The following is a 22,094-nucleotide window of genomic DNA, read 5'->3' on the forward strand; positions in this document are numbered from 1 at the left end:
CAAGAAATGCCTCATTTGCAAGGTGGTGGGGCCATGATTCATTTTAATACAACATTATCGTTTGGGTTCATGAAAGAGCACAGTCCCCACCACACCTTCAGCGCACACACTGTTCTTGCACGGAAGCGGGATTTAGCTCAGGGATCTTGTTCATGGGGACAACGCCATGTGTGGCAAGTTGACTGGTGCTCTCCAGATGTGTTGGATTTCCCAGCAGTTACAAGCCCAGTGGCTGGCTGGGAGTCACACCCTGGAGGACACCAGGCTGGAGAAGGCCTCTGTAACCTGTATAGGGCACTTTCTCACTACTGTTGGGTGTGGGGCAGGATTGTACCTTAGTGGCAGAACTCCCATGGAAGGCTTTTGGTTCTATCCCTGGCTTCTCCAGGGGGAAGAATCCTGCTTGAACCCTGTAGAGCCAAGACTGGGGTGAAGCATTGTGCGTGAAGGATTTGGCCGCTTCCTATGAGCAATGAGAACAGTCCAGGTTCCCCCTTCCATATGTAGACAATGGGGACCATGGAGCTATGAACGAGGCTTCTCTTCTGAAGGCAGAAAGCATGTTCTTGCTTGTTACAACCGGGGCTGCATAGAACAAGGTCAATATAAAAAGAGGCTCAGAGCAGGGATGGTGTTCCCAGGGATGCTTGTAGGAACCTAAGAAGCTGCCTTATGTGGCGTCTGGTCTGTCATGGGTCCCCACTGCAAGTCGGGGGCTCTCCAGGCAGGGTGCCTTCCTAGCCTTCCTGAAGATGCTGGCCTCAAACCTGGTGCCTCCTGCAAGCAGAGCAGGGGATCTCCCACTGAGGTGTGGCTGCATCTTCACCAGGAGCCCAAGTTTAAGATGAATACCTGCTCACAGTCTCAATACCTGCACATACCTTCTCGAGACATTTTAAAAATAAGATTAATACCTGGCACCATCTGTGTCTCCCATGTGCTTTGGCATCATGGAAACAAGTGAGCAAAGCTGTTGAGACAAATGTCTGTAATAGTCACCTACAATAGGGAAGCTAAACTGTGCTTTCCTTGGTATGCTTTTCTTGCACCATTTCTATAGGATGTACTTGTGTCTTCCACCCTGCTATTAATTATGCTATTTATTTTACAACTCCAAGAGGACGGGATTTGATGTGATATATAAATACTGGTCTGGTATTAACTTGGAAGATTCATTCCAGAGGGATGTTCATTTTAATTGGAGTAATGCAACCCAACCAGGGGAAAAGTAACCTTCGTGCTGTGTGTGTAGAGTAGAAAAGGCCTTGGATGCTTCCCAAAAAATAAATTCTTGGCTGGGTTTTTATAATTTTTGTTGCTGTTCTGAAATAGCAAGTCACTTGTGGTATGAAAACAACTTCAGATGTAATGCTTTTCTGATAAAGTTCATGATGGGGTGAGGGTTACTGTCATGTGTGGCTTTTGTCTGTGTGTCTGTTTTATTCCTTATGGAAACAGTGGGGATCTCTGCAAATTATGGCTTCACAGGAACCCATTCTAGTACAGCAGGGAACAGGTTAATGTAGGGGTTCGTTTGGAACTGGGAGAGCAGGGTTCAGTTTGGTGGGTGACCTTGCTAGCCTGCTTGTTGTGTATCGGCACCTTGGATAAGAAATAATAACTTAAAAAAAGAAATGTTCTTTCCAATCTTGTTGGGCCATCATAGAAACACCTGGCAGAACAAATTTCCCCTCTGCAAGCCCTTCTCCAGGTCTGTTCTAGCTGGATGGTAGACTCTCTGGAGTATATTGGTGGCGGATACAGCTGGGGCTCTAGTAAAAGAGGGCCAGTGTGGCATAGTGGTTAAGAGCCTGGGACTGGGACTCAGGCGATCTGGGTTCTAGTCCCCGCTCGGCCATGGAGCCAACTGGGTGACTTTGGGCCAGCCACAGACTCTCAGCCCAACCTACCTCACAGGGTTGTTGTTGTGGGAATAAGATGGAGGAGGGGAATGATGTAAGCTGCCTTGAGCCCTTTGTAGGAAAAAGGCAGGATATAAATCGAAAAATAAATAAATAAATAAATAAATAAATAAATAAATAAATAAATAAATAAATAAAAGAGCAGTAGCCAAGAGAGAGCACCCTCAACTGGAGAGCTGCTGTTGTGACATCGCCAGCTTTTGGCAACCCTATGAATGAATGCCCACCACAATATCCTGTCCTTGACAGCCCTGCTCATTTCTTGTCAACTCAAGGCTGGGACTTCTTTTGTGGAATTGGGTCCATCTTGTATTGGGTCTTCTTCTTCTGCCTTGGACTTTCTCTAGCGTGAAAGCCTTCTGTGATGAGTTTTGCCTTTTCGTTATGAGCCCAAAGTATGACTGCTGCAGTTTTGTCATTTTTGCTTCCAGGGAGATTTGAACTGAGATCCACTTGTTCATCATCTGGGATATGTGTAAAGGTCTCCTCCAGCACCATGTTTCAACTGAATCCATTTCCTTCCTGTTCAGTATTCACACTCATACATAGTGATTGGGAATACAATAGTATGGATGATCTTGTCCTGAGCCTCCAGTAACACATCCTTACCCTTTCTTTCTAGTTCTTCAATTGCTGCCTTTCCAAGTCTTGGTTGTCTTTGAATTTCTTGGCTGTAGCCTCTCTTTGAACTGATGATTTATCCAAGCTATGCAAAATTCTTCACAATTTGAATTTCTTCATTGTTGACATCAAAGTTGCATAATTCTTCTGTAGTGTTGAGTTTTGTTTTCTTAATGGTCAGCTATAGTCCTGCTTTTTATTTATTTATTAAAACATTTCTATGCCGCCCCTTGCTGTAGCCTCGGGGCGGCTCACAACATAATAAAATACACAATAAATTAAAACAATAACAATTAAAATATATACATTGGAATAAAATAAGCCGCCTTTTACACTTCCTTCCTTCCCTTTTATCAGGAGTTGTTTCCATTTTTTGTAGCTTTCTGCCAGTGGCATGGTATCATCTGCATATCATAAATTATGTGTCTCCTGCCCATTTTTACTCCTTCCTCTGATTCTTATCCAGCTTTCTTCATGAACCATTCTGTGTACAGATTAACTGAATAGGGAGATAAAATACACTCTTGTCTGATGTTTTGGCCTGTAGGAAACCCTTCTGTTTCTCCATATTCTGTCCTAACAGTTGCTTCTTGTCCACAATACAGGTTATGCATCAGAATGAACAAATGCTGAGAAACACCCATTTCTTTCAGGGCCTTCCATCACTTCCTGTGAGCCACACAGTCAAAAGCCTTGCTGTAGTGTGTAAAACACAGACTGCGCCTTTGAAATCCTCTGGTGCTTTCCAGTAGCCAAGGTGCTCTTGCGATATGATCTCAAGTGCTTCTTCCTTTTCAGAATGTAGCTTGACCAACCGGCTTTTTCACTCCGTGTAGGTCTTCATTGCAACACCCTGAGCATCACTTTGCTTGCATGGGGAATTAGTGCAGTGGTCCTATAGCTGCTGCATCCCTCTGCATCTCCTTTCTTGGGGGTAAGAATATATCGAACACCTTTTCACAGTCTATGGGTCATTGTTCTGTTTTCCATATTGGTTGTCACATGCACAGTACTAACCAGAGTTAGCTTGAGTGTCACACCCGTTGTCTGTGCAAGTTCCTCAGACAGTGTCGCCTTCAACTACTGCTGCCACCCACTGGCTGCCCTTCAGGGTTTGTCTGCCCCATCATCATCATCATCATCATCATCATCATCATCATCAGAATCATCATCAGAGAAATCCATTCTCTCTTGCTGATGTGGCTGTTACCACCGAAGAAGGTGGATGCCTCTTAGTCTGGTGTCTCCCCTTTGACTCTTCTGCCTTGGGTGTCCCTGCTAAGAGATCAGGCTAGTGAGAGTGCCTGGGCCCCTGGCAGCACTGCTTTTGGCTAATGCTCTCAACCTCCCTTGCCTGTTAAGATGTCCATCCAAGAGAACACCTAGGTTAAATTCTATCTCAGTGGTAGCCGTAGGGGGCATTGTTGTTCCACCTCTGTCTCCCACCTGGTCTATGAGGGTCTGAATACTGGTTTAGCTTATTATAAGCATGACAATACTCTTTCAGTCCAAGGACAGTTTCAGAGAAGCGGTTGGAACTACATTCCAGGGGCAGGCAGGGCAAAACAGATGCAGAGTCAAAATTCCAGTCTATTTTAGCCTGAAGCTCTGATGGCCCAGTAACTAAGTCTAAAGTTTAGAATGAGGAGGAAGACACAAAAGCTGTCAAATTACCCAGTGATGCATAGTCGGGCGCATGGAGTAGGGCATGAGTAACCCCGGAGGACCAGCTTTGGCCTCTGTGTGGGCCAGATTTGATGCCCAAGCACCAGATGATACCCTGAGATTCAACATGCTCGCCTTACAGGACTGTATGTAAGTGAGACAATGTACATGGAAGAGCTTTGAACCCTCAAAATCTAATGCAAATGCTAATTAGAAGCATCATGCCTGTGATTGGGGAACCTTTTTCCTTCCTCTGCCCTCCCTTGTAGGCAACAGTAGATGAAATGTCACCTGGGAAGCTGTCCCAAAGGCACAGGGAATTATTAAAATCTCCTTGAAACAGCTCTTTCTGTCTCCTGTCATTCTGGCAGAATGTAGAGATGATTTTCATTTTTCCAAATGCAATCGGAAAGCACGGAAACTCTCAAAGCTGCACTTACTGTAAAAGCGATGTTTTGCTAATGGCGGGTCAATTTTGATTTAGGCCTGTAATTTGGCAGGGGAAAAAAATACCTATCTGCCGTCTGAAGGATAGTAATTTCATGTGCTCTTCTAATACTCCCAGAATTGCCTTGCATATAACTAAAAGCTTTTTACCCTTGAAAATACAGATCCAGGGAGAAGAGATCATAATACTTCAATAGCAAGTAATGGGCTGCTGGAAACTTTGGTGAAATGCGAGAAAATTTGTCTCCACATGCAGGGGGAAAGAAATGAATCTTTACAGCAAGCGGAGCAATACCTCAGTATCAACTCTGTACTCCAGTGCAAGACATAATACTTAGTGACGGTCACTGAAGCACTGCTGGGAGATGGGAGTTATGGGCTCCCATGCCTTCTCCCCTGCCCTTTGCCTGTGCAAACCCCCTTCCCCTGGCTCACTGGTGCAGCATCTCATCTGCACCAGCATGAATCTGGGGTGTGCAAAGAGCTCTGATTCTCCTCTGGAAGGTGATCACTGGGAGCTTCAGTGCTGATGCTGCGCCATAACAAAGATTAAAGGAGTCCACAAGCCCACAGCACTCTGGATTGAACTATGGTTAACAGAGCACTGGTATTACATCTGCACCTGGTGTGTATGGAAAAGAAGTGTGGTGGAGTGGTTAGTGACTGGGACTTGGGAAAGCTTGGCCATGAAAGTCAGTGGGTAGCTTTGGGCTGGCTGCCTAATGAGAAGGAACGACTCACTGGAGAAGACCCTGATGCTGGGAACGATGGACAGCAAAAGGAAAAGTGGACGACAAAGGTTGAGGTGGCTAGATGGAGTTACTGGGGCGGTGGGTGTGGGCTTGGATGGACTCCAAGGGATGGTGGAGGACAGGAGAGCCTGGAGGAATGTTGTCCATGGAGTTGTGATGGGTCAGGCACGACTGTGACTAAACAACAAAGCTTTGAGCTAGTCATTGATTCTCAGCCTAACCTACCTCACAGGATTATTGTGAACATAAAACGGAGAGGAGAACTGTTATGTAAGCCACCTTGCATTCTTTGCAAGAGGGAAGAAAGGCGGGACATGCATGCAGTAGCAAGAAGAAGAAGCTACTCTGACGTTTAGCGCATGGGCTGAAGGCCCATAAACCGGGGGTGTTAAACATATTCCAGCTGAGGCTCAAATTCCATATCAGGGAGGCTCTTGCTGCTGCATTCCAGTGACAGGTAGGGCTAAAGGCAAGAGACTGGCATTGCTGGTATATTTTAGCATAAATCCCTGAACCAGCAGTAATTGAACCTTTGGAGTGGCATTCCAGCCTTACAGCATGGAGGAAATGGTACCTGGGCCAAGAAACCACCAAATCATAGGCAGTCGGGAGAAAGGAAGTGAGAGAAAGAGGTGTGGCTGTCTGGGGAGCCCAGAGGGCTGCATTTGGCCTCTGGGCCAATATTTGTACACCCCTGCTGTAAGCAACCCTTTCAGGTTTTTCTTGCCTGTGTCTGATTCTCCAGTAATTCTGATTCTCACAGAAAATGTTTCTAATCCAAATGCTCTTGACTCTGATAAATAGGAAGGTGAAGTATGATTTTAAATCAGTAGGTTTAAAAAATCAGTATAATGATTTGCTCCCCATCTTATAAAAAGCTGTTCTGTCTTCTGAAAAAATAGCCAGTGGAACTATTCCAGTCAGTTCTTTATTTGCTTGTTCATTTGTTTACTTTCAGCACTGACGTTCATTTTCTTCAAGTCTGAGCTGGCTTCTTGGACAAAGCAAGCCTCGGGCACCAAAGGCCCTCTTTGGATTGTAAGCACTTCGAAACGCAAAGAAGAACCACCACTAGAGGTAAGGTTTCCTCACCTCAGTAGCTGGCACTGATTGTTCCAGATCTTAAAGGCTCTTGGCAGTGCGTTCACAAGTGGCAAATTTGAGAAAGGCATTTCCTGCATGGTAGGATAGTGAAATTATTCCATAGGTGTGGAGGGCCTGGGAGCTTATCAGGGCAGCCATATTAAATTGGCTTCCTCCACCAAATAGCTTGAAAGCATGTCTAAATCTTTACACACACGCACACACACAAACACACACACACATGCGTGTATGTGTGTTTCAGAGCTGTGAAATTGGTCCCCATAGCAATTTCATGCCAAAAATCTTGGAAAATGTTGCATTTCACTTCATTTAGATAAATTCTCTCACCCCAGTAAGCTGAATAAACCCATGAGTGACTTGTGTTAACCAGGAAGTGTGAGATTGGCCACAAAATAAATATAGATTATAATTTAGATTTGTGGATTGGATCCAAAGTTGACCTGCTACACAAAGGGAAACGTCTGTTGGTGAACAGAACAGGGATCAAGCAAAGCAGGGGATGGGGTGGTAGGTTTCACCAGTTACGCATTTCTGGATCTCCTAGTGGTGTCTCGCACTCTGTTCTGGAGGGTCTCTGAGCATGGAGGGGCAGGGGAAAAAGAGTCAGCTTTCCCTCAGGTTTGCCCATTGGATTGTCCAGTTTGCTGGGTTACACTCTGCACAACAACTCTGCATCCAGCCTAATGTTTGTACCATTTTATATTAGCATCTCCAAGCAATATATGTTTGCAAGCAAGACTCCTGATGTTAGAACATCAGTTTCCTTCCTCTGATTCTAGTGTCTGATAGCTTTACTATGAACTGCTCAAAGTTCCATTTGCTTTTCAAAATAATTCCTTTGATCTTCCTTTATTTCAATGTCATAAGCAACAATAGGATTTTTTTTTAAAAAAAAACCTAACTAGCTTTTCATCAGAACTCATTCTTATCAAAGCTTTTTATTCTCTCCCTTACTACTTTCAAGAGATGCTGAAATGCAAGTGAGCAAATTTCAATTTTATTTGCTGCTGGCTTGGAAACACTGAGTCAACAAAAAAATCCTTAAGAACAAGGGAGAAACAAGACAGTTAACTGGAATGAACTAAGCTACAAGGGAAGTGAATCTCATCTTTTCATTATATTCTGTGCAATATATAGACAGACCAATTGACTTAAGGTCATAAAGAAAAAAATATTAGGCACGAAGACACTCAGTTCTAAAGTTTGGAAAGACATTGAGAGCCAGTGTGGTGCAGTGGTTAAGAACATGGGACTGGGACTCAGATGATCTGGGTTCTAGTCCCCGCTCAGCCGTGGAGCCAACTGGGTGACTTTGGGCCAGTCACAGACTCTCAGCCCAGCCTACCTCACAGGGTTGTTGTTGTGGGGATAAGATGGAGGAGGAGAATGATGTAAGCTGCCTTGAGCCCTTTGTAGGAAAAAGGCAGGATATAAATCGAAAAATAAAATAAAATAAATAAATGCCAGAATAGGAGTACATTAAGCCAAACTGAAGAGCACCTGGATTGAAAATGAATGCTTTTCTCTGATACTCACAACCATGTCGCTTTTTGTTCAGCTTTAGAATCAAAGAATAGTAGAGTTGGGAAGGGTCAAGAAGGCCATGGGGTCCAAGCCCTTGCTGGTGCAGGACACCAATTTACACCATTCCATAAGTGGCTTACAGAAAGTTTAGTAATCATGGCCTTGTGACAAATTAATTTTAACAAGATGTATTTAGATAAAATGTAGCTAGCAAAAACATAAATTTACTGGTGGTAACATAAACCACCCCTAGCACAACACCAGAGACTTGGAGCCAGGGCCCTGTGAATGGCGGTCCATCTATGCAGTCAGATGGCCCCATCTTCTCTGTTCCCTGTTGCCTGGTGCGCCGGAGCAGATGTGGGGAACTGCAGCATGGCAAGGAACATACAGTTGGCTTTTCCCCTTCCAGTGCCATTGGTCTCAGGAATCCAGGTTCCTCCTTTGAGCATTCGAAAGCCACAGACGATTTTCCTTGTAGAGCGTTCTTTATTGATCCAGAAGCACAAACCACCAAGAACTTTGAGCATCCACAGGCAATGCGGTTTGCTGAACCCAATTTGAATTTACCTCCAGAACCTCTCCTTATGGACATGTCTAGGTTCCACCTCCTTGGGAAGGGTCTCCTGAAAGCAAGCATGTCTCCTCTCCATGTGCTGAGCCTGTAATTGGGTTGCCCTCCTCTGCTGATGCCACATCATGGGGTCAGGAGCTGGGGCTGCCTGGCCTTCATCCGAGAAACTCCCATACGCAGGGTCTCCTCCCACCTGCTGTATATTTTGAATGTTCTCATGGGCAGCCGCCTCCTCTGAGTGGCCTGACCTTCAGATAAGGGTCTTCTCTTCTTCCAACTCTGTGTCTTGGCACAGCCCTTCCGGTCTAGCGTTCTCCCATTCTGTTTTGCATTCCGCATTGGATTCTTCATCGTGCCAGCAGTCCTTAAGAACAAATGCCCAAAACTGTCATCTTTCTTACTCCCAGTAATTGGATACAATCCACTGTGTTAGTGATGCTTTGAACAGCAACCTTGAAAGGTTGGTATCATTATCCTGAGGGACTAGTAGCTTGCCTAAAGCAATCTACTGAGTAAGTGGTTAAGACATGATTTGAACCAGGGCTGTTCTTACTCAGCATTTATAATGGTAGCCATTTTTGCTACAAGGGCTCCCAGGCTCCCATTTAAATAAAACTTAAGGAATTGCCTCCAAAGCCCTTATCTCCAAAATCTCCACTGTGGAAGTCAAATAATATAATAAACTTCTTGAATTTTGATGTATGTAAATCAGAGAGTTCAGTTTGTCAATAATAACCACCTTTGTTTATTTCAACATTTGGGTCTTAGGGTGCAAACATTTCTGCCTCAGCATCTCAGCAGCTAGCTAGTTGTAGACACTCAGATGCATACTACTCAAAAGCAAGTCCTATTTTGTTCCATGAGGCTTACTGCAAGGTGAGTATAGCATTACAGCCTTAATTTGCCATAATTAGGTTCAGGCTGCAATATTTATTTTGAAGAGGCTCTAAACACTTGCTGTTCAGAGTCTGTAGTTAGCTAATGAAGGCATTGCAGCTGCGAATCATGCAGTTTCCTGCTCTTAGGTTTCTTGTTTTTGCCTGCTGTTGAAGGAACAAATCGGTTCCATTGCAGTCCAATTCTTAAAGTGGAAGTGGATGATGTCTCGGGTCTTCCTGGTTTACGGTTTTCTGTACTGTCCCAGATAATGCCAAATTCAGACCACCTCACTTTGAGAACCAGGGTGGAATACTGGCAGAAGCAGAATTCTCCAACTAGGCACTCGCCAGATGTGTTGGACTGTGCCTCTCATCATTCCTAGCCAGCATGATGGGAGTTGTGGTCCCATACATCTCAAGGGTACAAATTTAGAGATGTCCAAAGTTAAGGGTGTTGAACTAGTGTGTAAGAGAACTAGGTTCAAATTTTTACTCTGTTATGAAGTGCATTGGACAATTTGAGGCCTTAACTGGTTTGTTTGTTTGGAGAACTTATATGCTGCCCCAGTCGCATAAGCCTTGGGGCGGCTTCCAAAATCGGGGCAGCTTCCAGTATCTACCGCACTGGATTAATTTAAGAATAAAATGGGGGAGTGAAAAGACTGCTATATAGCAGCCAGAGTTTTGTGGAGGAAAGGGGGTGAATAAACATGTATGATTACTTTCCATATTAAAATAGGAAGAAAGTCACATGCCTTGGGCCAACCTCTGGAGCATGAGCTCCCTTCCCCTTTCTTTCAAACTTTCCCCTTTGGTTTCCTCTTAACCATGGTTTAAATTGCCCTGAATCCATTGTACTGCCCACCACAAACACAAGTTTGTAGAAGAAATTGCTGTGCTAGCAGAGCTGCACTGGTTTTTCCTGTTTAGCAGGGGCTGGCAGAACATTTTGTAAACCCAAGATCTGCAGAGTGGAAGTTCGGTTGAATTTCCCCCTTGCACATAGTTTGGAACATGGTTTGTATCAGCATGGTGTCATTTGCACTGGTACAATGTCATGGTTGGTCAAAAAACATCACAGCTAACCATGGTTAGGGATAACTAGGGTTTCAGTCTGAAGCAGAGTTTGAGAGCAGGTTTGAAGTGGATTTGGAAACCCTGGTTTAGAAACAACCGGGTCGACATGAAGGATTGGTACAGTTTTAATCTAAAGCTGACATGGAAAGGTTGTTGGCAGGAGGCCATGTGTTCCTGGTGCTGGCTTCCAGTTTGCAAATCACAGTCTGCAGGGGTCCCGTGTCATAGCTGTTTTGTATCTGTAAGGCACCACGTGGAGAGGAACTGTAATGATAGCTGCAGAGCTGCATGGTTTCTTGCTTATTTGCCTATTTGATGGTGGTTGTTTATCTGTTACTGTGAAGGGATGAAAGGTCAAGCGGGAGCTGCCCAAAACTGCCAGGTCCCTGTAATGTGGCCAGCAGGCAAGCATACAGCCCAACAGATTGTCAGCAGCCTTGTTTTACAAACACCCAGTCTGAGCCAGGAGTGCTCAGGTCTTTCCAGGTACCCTGGGGGCACAGAAATGGGAGACTGCCCAGTCAACTTTGATCTAGGCTGCCATTTTTGAACAATAGAAAAGCCTGGTGAGATGATTTTGCAGGCTAAAGTACTAAAGTGCTACCTGGCCTATGCAACCACCCATGGTAAGAGTCTTCTGAAAGGACAGAGCTGCAGTGTGGGCACCAGGTGTACAGGCCTGCATGCAAGTCACAGATGAAGGTCAAAACACTTTAGCAGTGATCCTCTTGGCTTTTGATTCCTGCCCCTGGGCCTTGAAAAGAGTGAGGCAAGCCCTGTAGCCAGTCACTGTGGCCTGGCTAACTCCCTCGGCTTCCAGGTGGGGAGGAGGGATTGCAAAAGCCCTCACTGCAACCCAGCTGAAATTAGTCGGCTGATTTCAGCAGCCGATCTGCTCCAGCCTTGAAAGCCTGGACAACAGCAGAAAAACTACGCTAAGGCACGCAGTGGCTGTGATGAGTGGCAGCTCCCTCCTCATGGAATAGCGCTTGATGTTAACAGCAGCATGTCAAGGCAGTATTGATTCCTTTAGCATTATCTTGCTGCCACTTTGTCATGGCAAGTCACAGAGCATGCCCACACTGAGGGGCACTGTCTTTGGCTCCTCTTCTTACCAGCGATATGGATCCTAACCCCACGTAGGTGGTTTGATCAGTCCTGAAGTAGAAGCCAGCTGGATGGCACAATTGGCTTCTGGGCAGCATCTCTGGAAGCATGCGGGGAGTCAAAGGGGGCTTTGCAAATACAGTCTTGTTACCGCTTGGATCCTGCTTGCCCAAACCTGGGCTGGCAGAAGTGATAGAAGAAAGACCTGTTTACCAAGCAACTTGGTCGGCAGTTGGAGACCTGGATGCTACAGCATTTATTTATTTATTTATTAAAACATTTTTATGCCACCCCATTCGCCGAAGCCTCGGGGCGGCTTACAAGCTGCATGTTTGCAGCTCCTTTTGGAGAGGGAAGAGGGATGGAATCCTGGCAGAAGGACAATTCGAGGAATAATGTCTCAATTAGGGCTTGCCTATTTGAGCCAAAACTCATAACAGGAGAGTATATTGACGCTCTGTTTTGCACGTGTTAATATGTGCTTGAGTGGGCAAAAGGGTTTTATGATTATCAAGTTGATTTGAGGTGTGCCTCTTACGTTCCTTTTCTGTCACGGGGGGGGGGGGGGGCTGGGTGGGGGGGAGAGGAGAAGGCCATTTTGCAGCAGGAGTGCAGAATTCTCTTCCTACAGGGCTAATCTGGCACACGGAGCTGTGTCTTCTTCCCTGGAAGGGTGCTTGGCCTCCAAGCTCTGCTGCATGGAAGAATCCCTGCTGTTATCTCTGATCTGAGATCAGAGGCAGCCCTGGGGAATCTCCCTGTTCCTTTGTTGGGAGGGAGGTTTGTGATCAGAGATAACCAGTGGGAGGGAGGCTCAGCTAGCCTGGGAAAAGCAGCTGTGGTTTGCGTGTGGATTCTGGGTGCTGTGCAAAGCTGCTTTGTTCTGAGAGAGGCATGGGGCCCTGCTTGGAGAAAGGCATAAGGGCGAGGGCATCAGTACGTGTGGCTGGACTCCTTGCCATCTTCTGGCCCAAAGAGAGACTGCAGGGGACGGTCCGGCCCATAGCCATATTTAGCTCTGCACCCTGCCTCCCAGGGGCAGTGCCCTGCAGAAGTGAGGGTGTTTGGAGACTCTTGGTTTAAGGAGCTGGGTTTAATATATAAAGTCCCACATGGCTTGGGACCATAATACTTGGCCGAGTGCCTCTCCCCAGACACGACACTGAACATCTGAGGCCTTTCGCCTACTGTCACCTCCACAGGAGGCTCAGTTGAGAGAGCCTTCTCTGTGGTAGCCCCCAAATTACGGAATGAGCTCCCCATTGAGACTTGTCTGGTGCCCACCCTACTGCCATTTTGGCACCAAGTTAAGAATGCCCTCTGTGCCAAAATATTTTACTAAATGGTACATGAGGTGGGATTGTCAACTTTTTCTGAACAGGTCTAACTGTATGAAACTCTCTTAGCTGTTTAAGTTGTTAAAATTTGGTTTGGAACCTTTAGTGAAATTTCATGATGTTCTTATTTTATGTATAACATATTGCATTATATTGTATTTTCTCAATTACTGCATACTGCCTAGAAAGCTTCAGCTTTTGGGTGGCTTAAAAACAACTATGATAAGTACCATTCTGTATATGCATACATGTACAATTAAGCAGGCATTACAAGGATACAAAAGCAAGTATCCCAAGCCAGCTCCAAAGCAACATTTCTATTCCAGAAATCCCAGTTTCCTCTTGGCCAGAATCTCTGCTGGCAACTCAGTCCCCGGCTCCAAAACTCTTTCCTTGCTCGGGTATCTTGACATGCATCTCCCTTCCTTCTTGGGCAAATCAGTTTCACAGCCGCCTCCTCAAGTGTTTTTGGTCCCAAATAACAAAAGTATTGATGTGCCCTGCTAATTAGAAGTCATGAAGACCTATTAATTACAAGTCATTGTTAGTCACCATCCTCTACCAGAACTAAAGGGAGACTTTCAATAAAAGGCAGGTATCCTATAAGCCAGCAATTTCCTTCTCTGAACAAGGATCATTTTGTAGCTGAAACAGCTGTGCTCAGGCACAAGAGGTGCACATGAGAATCCTAACAGTTCCCAAAATGCAATGTTTGGGGGGGGGGAATCCTGGGGGAAAAGGCCATCCTAAACAGCCCAGTGAGGACTGTTGCATGCTAAGAGGGGATGGAATACCGACTGACGGACCATTAGGTGGAAAATGAGAGGGAAGCATCTTTAAATAGGGCATGGCTGTCTGCTGGAACCCTAAGCAGTAGCATTCACCTTGCAATTTTTTTTGCAAGTGGCTTCTAACTCTGTTGTTCTAATAAGGAACTGAGCAAGGATTGGAACCTAGGACTAAATGAAAGGGTTATTGGAATGTGCTGAATCCAAAGAATGTAGCATCCCACGAGACAGGAAATGCCACGAAATGGTGAACCGCTTCTTTTTGGGGGATTGAAGAATGGCTGGGTCAAAGACAATGCAACTACCATTATTTTTACAGAACATGCATACCACTCCTTTCTTCCTTTTGCAAGGAACCCAAGGTGCCTTATAAGGGTCTCCTCTGTTTCATCCTCCAAACAACAGCCCTGTGAGTAAGATTAGGCTGAGAGTGTGTGGCTGCCTCAAAGTCATGCAATCAGCTCCATGGCTGAGCGGGGACTAGAATCCGGATCTGCTGGGTGCCCAGTTCAGCTGTCTCACCACCACACCCCACTGGCCCAGCAGTTGCATTCAGAGCAACAAAATAAACCCGGCTGGGCAAATGGCTTCCCTTTGTTTACTAGAGGTATTGTGTCTGGAAGCAGTCAGTTACTTTTAAGAGAACAAAAAGTGGTCTGAGAGAAGCATTGCTTTCCATCTTGTAGTTGCACATTTATGTTGTCCCTCTGTTGGTTCAGGTCAAAGAGGGTTGCAGGCTTTTTATCAACACAGAAACCTGTAGTGCCTGTTGATTGGAGACTTAAGTAGGGTAAGTGTCCCTGTAACCAGCAGAGTGACTCTTTCCCATTGACTTAATTCCCTGAGAAAAAAAGCATCAATAATCACATGTCCTCCAAGCCAAGGGGAAATTGCTTGTTCTCTGTCTTTTTATATAAAATGCTATTTTTTTCACTAGATACTTAAGTTTTAAAAATGCTGCTGTTTCCTTTTTGTTAATGGAGTCCCTTTTAAATGTGGATAGATTTCTTTTTACTGCAAATAATTTAAAACCAAACCAAACCTAGAAATGGGGCAGTGAAGTATGTGATGGAAGGCTTAGGGATTCCATCAGTTTGGTTTGCATCAGTTTTTTTTCCCAACTCAATTTCTGTTATTTCTGTTTCCCTACATTACAAGATAAGTACAGCAACAGTGCAATGGACTTTGGGTAACAAACAGTGAGTCTTGGCATGCACACAAAGTCTCCAGAAATCAACTTTATTGCTACTTAAGGAGTAGGTTGCAATATCTTTCTGGAGTCTTCCTCCTCCTGCTGAGGGACCCTGTGATTCATCCTTTCTTAATCTGAACAATCTGAGTTTGGTTTTGCCTTCTGCTGTCAAGATAACAGCATTGCCTGGCTAAGATATTTTTCTTTTAAGCTTGTATAACATTTAATGTTTTGTTTTAGCTTACTTGCCACGTTTTCTTGCCAGTGGTGAATATTTATGCAAATCATTGCTCTGCCAGGAGTGATGTGGAATTGAGAGTGATGTGGAGTGCAAAAAGATAGGCAGCATAAAGAAAAAGATGGGACTCCAAGGTAGAGCTCGTCCTCCAACCACTATGTCTTGAGGAACTGATGACAAACCTCATCTTCATTGTGAGACCAGATGGAGAAAATGCAGACTACATTCTAGTGGCGGGTGGGAGCAAAAGGCAAAACCCAGGAGCCAAAATGCAAAATCAAAATGAAGCAAACCCACCAAGTCATTGTAGCTTGAAGTTCATATTGCCTGTAACTTAGGAGCGGAACTGCAGCTTTTCTGAATGGGAAGAAAAATGGCACAAAATCTAGGAAATCCCTAAATGTATGGTGGTCGGGGAAAATGGAGTGTTTCAGACCAGAAAGCGCAAAGTACCTGTATGTTTTGCACTTTGAGCATTCCAAATTCTACACCCAAGAACTGCAAATTCATCTTTATGGTTTTTGCATAGTATTTCATGTTGGATGTGCAGCAGGAGCACGAAACTTTCTAGGACTGCTACTTGGTTGGGAGTAGAGAGTAGCATTCATGGAAAAGTTTGGGGAAATGAAATATATGCAATGCTTCCTTTCTTATCAAGCCAAATTGTATTTTATTGCTTTGACAACAGAAATACGGCACTTATAAATTAGCTGGCATATAAAATTGAACTCTTGGACATGGCTGCCTCTAGGGGTGGCAAGTTTGGGCTTTTGCTAGGGCCTCAGGACTAGCAATCCACAGAGCATGTGCTGCAGTTGGGGCCACAACCCTTAGGACAATTGCAAACACATTGCCACACTCCCAAGGACTAGAAACCTGATTTTTTAAAGAATAAACAATGGCTGAGATCTTTGCTAAGTTGTCTGAGAGTAAGCTTCACTGAGCACCAAGGGATGAACTTTTATATGAAGGCATAGAAGTGGTCTGTTAGGGACTTTGCATTGGAGTCTAGATGACGGTTCTGCAGAGAAACACGTCCAATCTCTGGATTGCTTGATCATGTGTATCTGCAAATTATGCCACATACAGCAACCAGTCTGCAAACATGTAATTAACAGACCAGAGCTTAAGTAAGAAATCTTGGCAAAGGAGTACCTATTCTTGGTTTTGTGTACCTGCAAACAAACTTGCAGAGGCTTCCATCTGTGCAACTAGGACAACTATCTCTTGATATGGACTCTGGTAAACAAGACATTAAGAATGCTGGACTTCTTTTCTGAACAGTAGCCAGGTTTATCATATCCACTAACTGGAAATCAGCAAGCTTTCTCTTAACGCATGGAAACAGAAAAATGGGGACCTTGCATTAGTGAAGAATCTCATTAAACATCTTCAGATACAGAGGCAAAGTAGAAAATTGACATTTTTAAATTGCATATGCCATCTATTTATTGAATTTGCTAAGACTCAGAACAGTACATGGCAACCTCCTAAAACCTGTCTGTGGTGTGAGCTTTGAGGATGATGTGGGGTGACTTTATCAGATACAGTCTTTCTGATCACTCAGAAAGAAATTGACTCACCTGTAGGGTACTTAAATTGGTTACTGTTCAATATTATTAATTAAAAAACAAAAATCTGTCTGTGTTAACAGCCGTTGGGATTATCTTTCCTGCCATGAATGGTGTGCTGTGTGTTTATTTCCAACACCCACCACCCCGAAAGCTTCGTGGAACCACAATAAGAGTCGTTCACTGGAAATGCTAATTCTCATTCCTGTACCTGATGTACTAAAACTCCTAGTGTAACCACTCTTTTCCAGTAAGTTTTAATCCAGCCATCCTTTGCCAGGCAAACATTAGCCGGACTTTTGAGTGGCTTGGTCAAGAGGAAGCCCTTTGATTGCACGGACATCTTGTCCTGCTAACACATGCACATTGGGTTTGGGCACCATGACAGAATGGATGCTTTCCCCTCACAGTGCCTGCCCTGCATATCAACAGGAGGCCACATGACCTCTGGCAGGGACTCTCTTGTAAAGGTGTCAGCCGGGGGCTCAGTATCAATAGCACACGTGAGGCTCACTCATTATTCCCATCAAGGGCTTGGCAGAGTTGTGTGTTTGCCTGCCTGCTTGAAATGCTGAGCGTTGCCCTGTAGCTGAATTAAACTCCGGACAAGTTTGGTGGCTGTGGAGTAGTATCTCTGAGGGTATAATGAGCTGCTGTATTTTTTTTCCTGAAGGAGGGTATGATTATTATGGTTTTCCAGTGCTGGTTTCCCCAGGAGCTGCATGGTACTTCGGATGGAATCATTCTTAGAGGGCAACATGTGTGTGAATGCCAACAGGTCTCCCGCGGGAGGAGACTTTTCAGCAGGGGGAGTTTTTGTTGTTTGTGAGACCGTGGCAATGCCCTCTTTGACGCAAGTGCTCCAAGTATGTGCTTGCCCTGCCATGCACCTGGTCATGATCTGAGCATCGGTCTCATCAGTATGGGTGTGTCTGTGTGCTGCTTTACCGGGGTGAGAACATGAGAGCCCTCCGGGAGCAGTTCAGGGGTCCATCTAGTCCAGCATTCTGTTCACACAGTGGCATCCAGCTGCTCCTCACAAGCAGGCCATGAGGTGACAGCCAGCTCCCTAGCCCATGGCATACATAGCCATGCGGCCTCCAGTACTGGTGGTAGCACATGGTCATCAGAGCTGGTAGCCATGCATGGCCTTCTCCTCCATGAATTTGTCTCATCCTGTTCCAAATTCATTCGGATGGGTGACCGTCGCTACACCTTGCTGCAGCAAATTCCCTGGTTCAGCTCTGCACTGTGCAGGAAAAGTATCTGTCCTGAATCTCAGATTATGCTTATCTCAATAAAATACGCTTGGTTTGGCTGACAGCAGCAGCCTTCCCCATCTTGGCACCTCTGGCTGGGCTGTGTGTGTTGGATTATAGTTTCCAGCATCTCCAGCTAGCCCTGCTGGCTGGGGCTGTTGAGAGTTGGGGATGCTTGTTGGCGTAAAATCATATCACTTTCTGGAAAAAAAAAAGCTGTGTTCATACAGGGAAGTGTCTGCTAGACTACAATTTTGTAGCTTGCTGCAAAAATCCCGGCAGATCATGCTAGGGAAAATTGTATGCAAAAGAAGAAAAGGAAGACCAATATGAGATGGATCGACCCCATTAGGGAAGCCACAGCCTTCAATTTGGGAGAGTTGAGCAGGGTCATCCTGGGTAGGAGATCTTGAAGGGCTTTCATTCATAGGGTCCCCATAAGCCAAAGACAACTGGATGGCACACAACAACACCCTACTGCTATTTTTCCCAGAATTTCTTTTTTAAAATGAAATTGGTTTATGAGTACAAGGCAAACTTGGTGAGAGAGTCTCCAGGCTTTTGTAGGGGGTGCTCAAGTGGGAAGCTTGGCGAACACAGAGGTACAATTGGTCTCCCTCAAAAGAAGCCAAGGACCTGTAAAATAAGGCTCGTTGCGGGAATACTCCCCCAGTCCCTGCCTTCCAAGCAGGACCCCCCCACCTGCCGGCCTTTTAGGGGACATGATTGTTGTTAGTCACGAAGTCGTGTCCAACCCATCGCGACCCCATGGACAACATTCCTCCAGGCCTTCCTGTCCTCCACCATCCCCTGGGGACCACCTAAGCTCACACCAGCTGCCTCAGTGACTCCATCCAGCCACCTCATCCTCTGCCGTCCACTTCTTCTTTTGGCATCTATTGCTCCCAGCATTAGGCTCTTCTCCAGGGAGTCCTTCTTTCTCATTAGGTGGCCAAAGTATTTGAGTTTCATCTTCAGGATCTGGCCTTCTAAAGAGCAGTCAGGGTTGATCTCCTCTCGGACTGACCAGTTTGATCACCTTGCGGTCCAAGGGACTCGCAGGAGTCTCCTCCAGCAACACAATTCAAAGGCCTCAATCCTTCGGTGCTCAGCCTTCCTTATGGTCCAGCTTTCACAGCCATACATTGCAACTGGGAAAACCGTAGCCTTGACTATATGCACTTTTGTTGGCAGGGTGATGCCTCTGCTTTTTAGTATGCTGTCTAGATTTTCCATAGCTTTCCTCCCCAGGAGCAAGTGTCTTTTAATTTCTTGGCTGCAGTCCCCATCTGCGGTGATTTTGGAACCCAGGAAAATAAAATCTGTCACTACCTCCATTTCTTCCTTTGTCAGGAAGTGATAGGACTGGATGCCATGATCTTAGTTTTCTTAATGTTGAGTTTCAAGCCAACTTTTGCACTCTCTTCACCCGCATCAAGAGGCTCTTTAGTTCCTCTTCACTTTCTGCCATTAGAGTGGTATCATCTACATATCTGAGATTGGGGGACATGCTATGAAATGCCAAATGTCCCCTCCATTTTACTTTTTACCCTGAATGGATAGCAACTTGGGAAATGGCAAACCTGAGGGAACCCCCAATGTCAGGAAGGGGATTGGACTTGAAAGAGATTCCACCTGAAGGTTTGAAGCCCCCCCAGCTGCCGCAGCGGGGGGGGGGGCACTACCACAGCTAGGGGGCACTAGGCCAGCAGACTCGGGGATCATGCTGCAAAAAAGGAAGAAAGAGCCCCTTTCTGCAAAGTTTGGTCTCCTGGAACCTTGGGTATAGTTGACTTGATATACTGACAGGACTACTACATGCAACAGAGAGACAGTTTAACTTTAAAAAAATGGCTGATGACAGGGACACCCCCTCCCCCCAAAATACCACTGGACTTCCTTGGATAGATGATGCGTCCTGAATGTCCCAAAACATGACCAGGAACAGTCCCTGAAATGGTGGCTTTTATCATCTAAAGAAAAGAGCGCAGCAGCAGCTGACTGCACCCAGCCTCTCAGGTAGAAGACCCCCTTTCCTTCCCTTGGTGGACCCAATTCTGCATGGAGTGAGAAGCAGCAGTTTTCCCTGTATGCTTTAATGCACTAACAAGTTCCACTGTGGCTTGTTACCTGAAGCTCAGCAGAGGGAGAGCTGCAGAGCTTTGTAACGTGTGCTGCGCGGCTCCCCCGGTACATTTTGGACAATCATGCCTCTGATTTTCTCTTTTGCAGGTTTTCACCCAGGAATCGAGCACATCAAAAGCAGAAGGGGAAAGCTTGGGCGTCAAGAGACCCAGTTCGCTTGTATCGTGCGGAGCTTAATTTTCAGTTTGCTGTTTTGGAGGGAGACAAAAGGCCTGACTAAGAAGGAGAATGAGGCAGCTTAAAGGGAAGCCCAAAAAAGAGACGTCCAAAGATAAAAAAGAGAGAAAGCAAGCCATGCAGGAAGCCCGGCAGCAGGTCACGACGGTGGTGCTCCCGACACTGGCCGTGGTTGTGCTCCTGATTGTGGTGTTTGTTTATGTGGCAACCCGCCCAAACACAACTGAATGAGGTGGATTTTGAACTCTGTAACTACGGGCAGTCATACTGTTCTGCCAAGCACCAAAAACAAAAGAGGTCCCCAAGGGGGGGGAAGTCTTTTTCTGCTCTCCCAATGATTAATCATTGTTTTACAAAGGAATCTTCTTTCTTTGACTTGATTCAAGTGCCGCAGTTGCTCTCTCGGAATGTTATATAAGAACGTATTCGCCACCGTGGCAAAAAAACAAAAAAATAACCCACACAGAAAAACATTCAATGTCAAGTTTATGTGCCTTTTAGACTTCCAACAGTGGGTGATTCTCCTTTTCAGATCCCTGTGTCATAAAAGTGAATTCTGTTGCTTCTGAAATGTGTATAAATTGGCTTTTAGCCTGCCAGGTCATCAGCAAACATCACTAGTGTAATTTCCATGAGTTCTTGTACATTGGCTTCACAATTTCCAAAGAAGTGGAATTTCCCTTACCCTTTGTGATTCTATAATAGCATTTGAAAACCTTTGACTAAACAACATATTTATTTTTGGAATAAAGAAGACAAACCTTACATAAAAAGCCTTCATTTTGTTTTGCACCCCAAAGGGTTCAGTTGTGAAACATGACCTATATTACATAAAGTTTTCTATCATAGACTAACCACAGTACAATGAAAAAGGTCTTTTCTTCCCTGCGATGCTGAACAGTGAATAATTTATGATAATTTTAAGACATTACCAGATGAGTTTGTCCTGGCAAAACAGCTTGTAGGAATTCGTGGGAAGTAAGAACACAAGCTTACGCAATGATTTTAATAGGTTTCTTAAATAATTTCAATCTGTTAAATGGCAATTCAAAAAACAGGTCTACACGTAAGTTTTTTTTAGCCCATATTACACTTCCAGTGTCATTTACTGAGGGGCTGTTTAGATTAGAACAATATGTAAAAGCAGCACACATTCAAACTGGGGGCAATGGAACATAAGAAAAGGACATTTACTAGCTAGACTTTTTGTTAGTCTAGCTTGGGGATGAGGAACCTCTGACTTGGAGGCAGGATGTGGTCCCTGGGGGTACCCTAGCTGCCCACAAACTTCTGTCGTTTCAGATCCTGGGTGTAGATAGGAGGGTCTCTAAAGGCAGTTAACTTTTAGATAACCAGCAAAGACTGCCTTTTGCAAGGAGGAGAGCTGCTTAATTGTGAATGGAGAGGCAGAGGCTTGGTGTTTCGGGTGCTGTTTGCAAATGCGGTTGAGCAATTCAGCCCTCTAAGTAGACATGCCGAAGCCTCGGTCTGCATACTCCTGAGTAGGCTTAAAGCTGTAATGTTCACTTTCTGTTCGACCCTCTGTGCCTGTGGCAGATGGGAGACAGCCTCCAAGACCTTTTCTTTTTTGCAGCTTGTCTTCTCTTGATTGGCAGCAGCTCTGCACTACCCAAGGCAGGGTCACTCCCCATCACTTTTTGCCTGATCCTCTTAACTGGAAATGCCAGAGGTTGGCGCTAGTTCCTTGTGCATGCA

General features: G+C 45.2%; 1 long non-coding RNA gene across 1 annotated transcript in view; it reads left to right on the forward strand.

Annotated features, from left to right (window-relative positions):
* LOC123029579 overlaps positions 1-21,133 on the forward strand; it is a 61,404-nt gene extending 40,271 nt beyond the window's left edge. The window contains exons 3-4 of the long non-coding RNA XR_006415946.1: positions 6,366-6,484; positions 20,289-21,133. This is a non-coding gene — a long non-coding RNA (uncharacterized LOC123029579). The remainder of the gene's footprint in view (positions 1-6,365; positions 6,485-20,288) is intronic.
* Positions 21,134-22,094: the final 961 nt, after the last annotated feature.

The sequence above is a fragment of the Varanus komodoensis genome, unplaced genomic scaffold, assembly GCF_004798865.1.
Source record: "Varanus komodoensis strain SLA01 unplaced genomic scaffold, ASM479886v1 scaffold4, whole genome shotgun sequence".
NCBI lineage: Eukaryota > Metazoa > Chordata > Lepidosauria > Squamata > Varanidae > Varanus > Varanus komodoensis.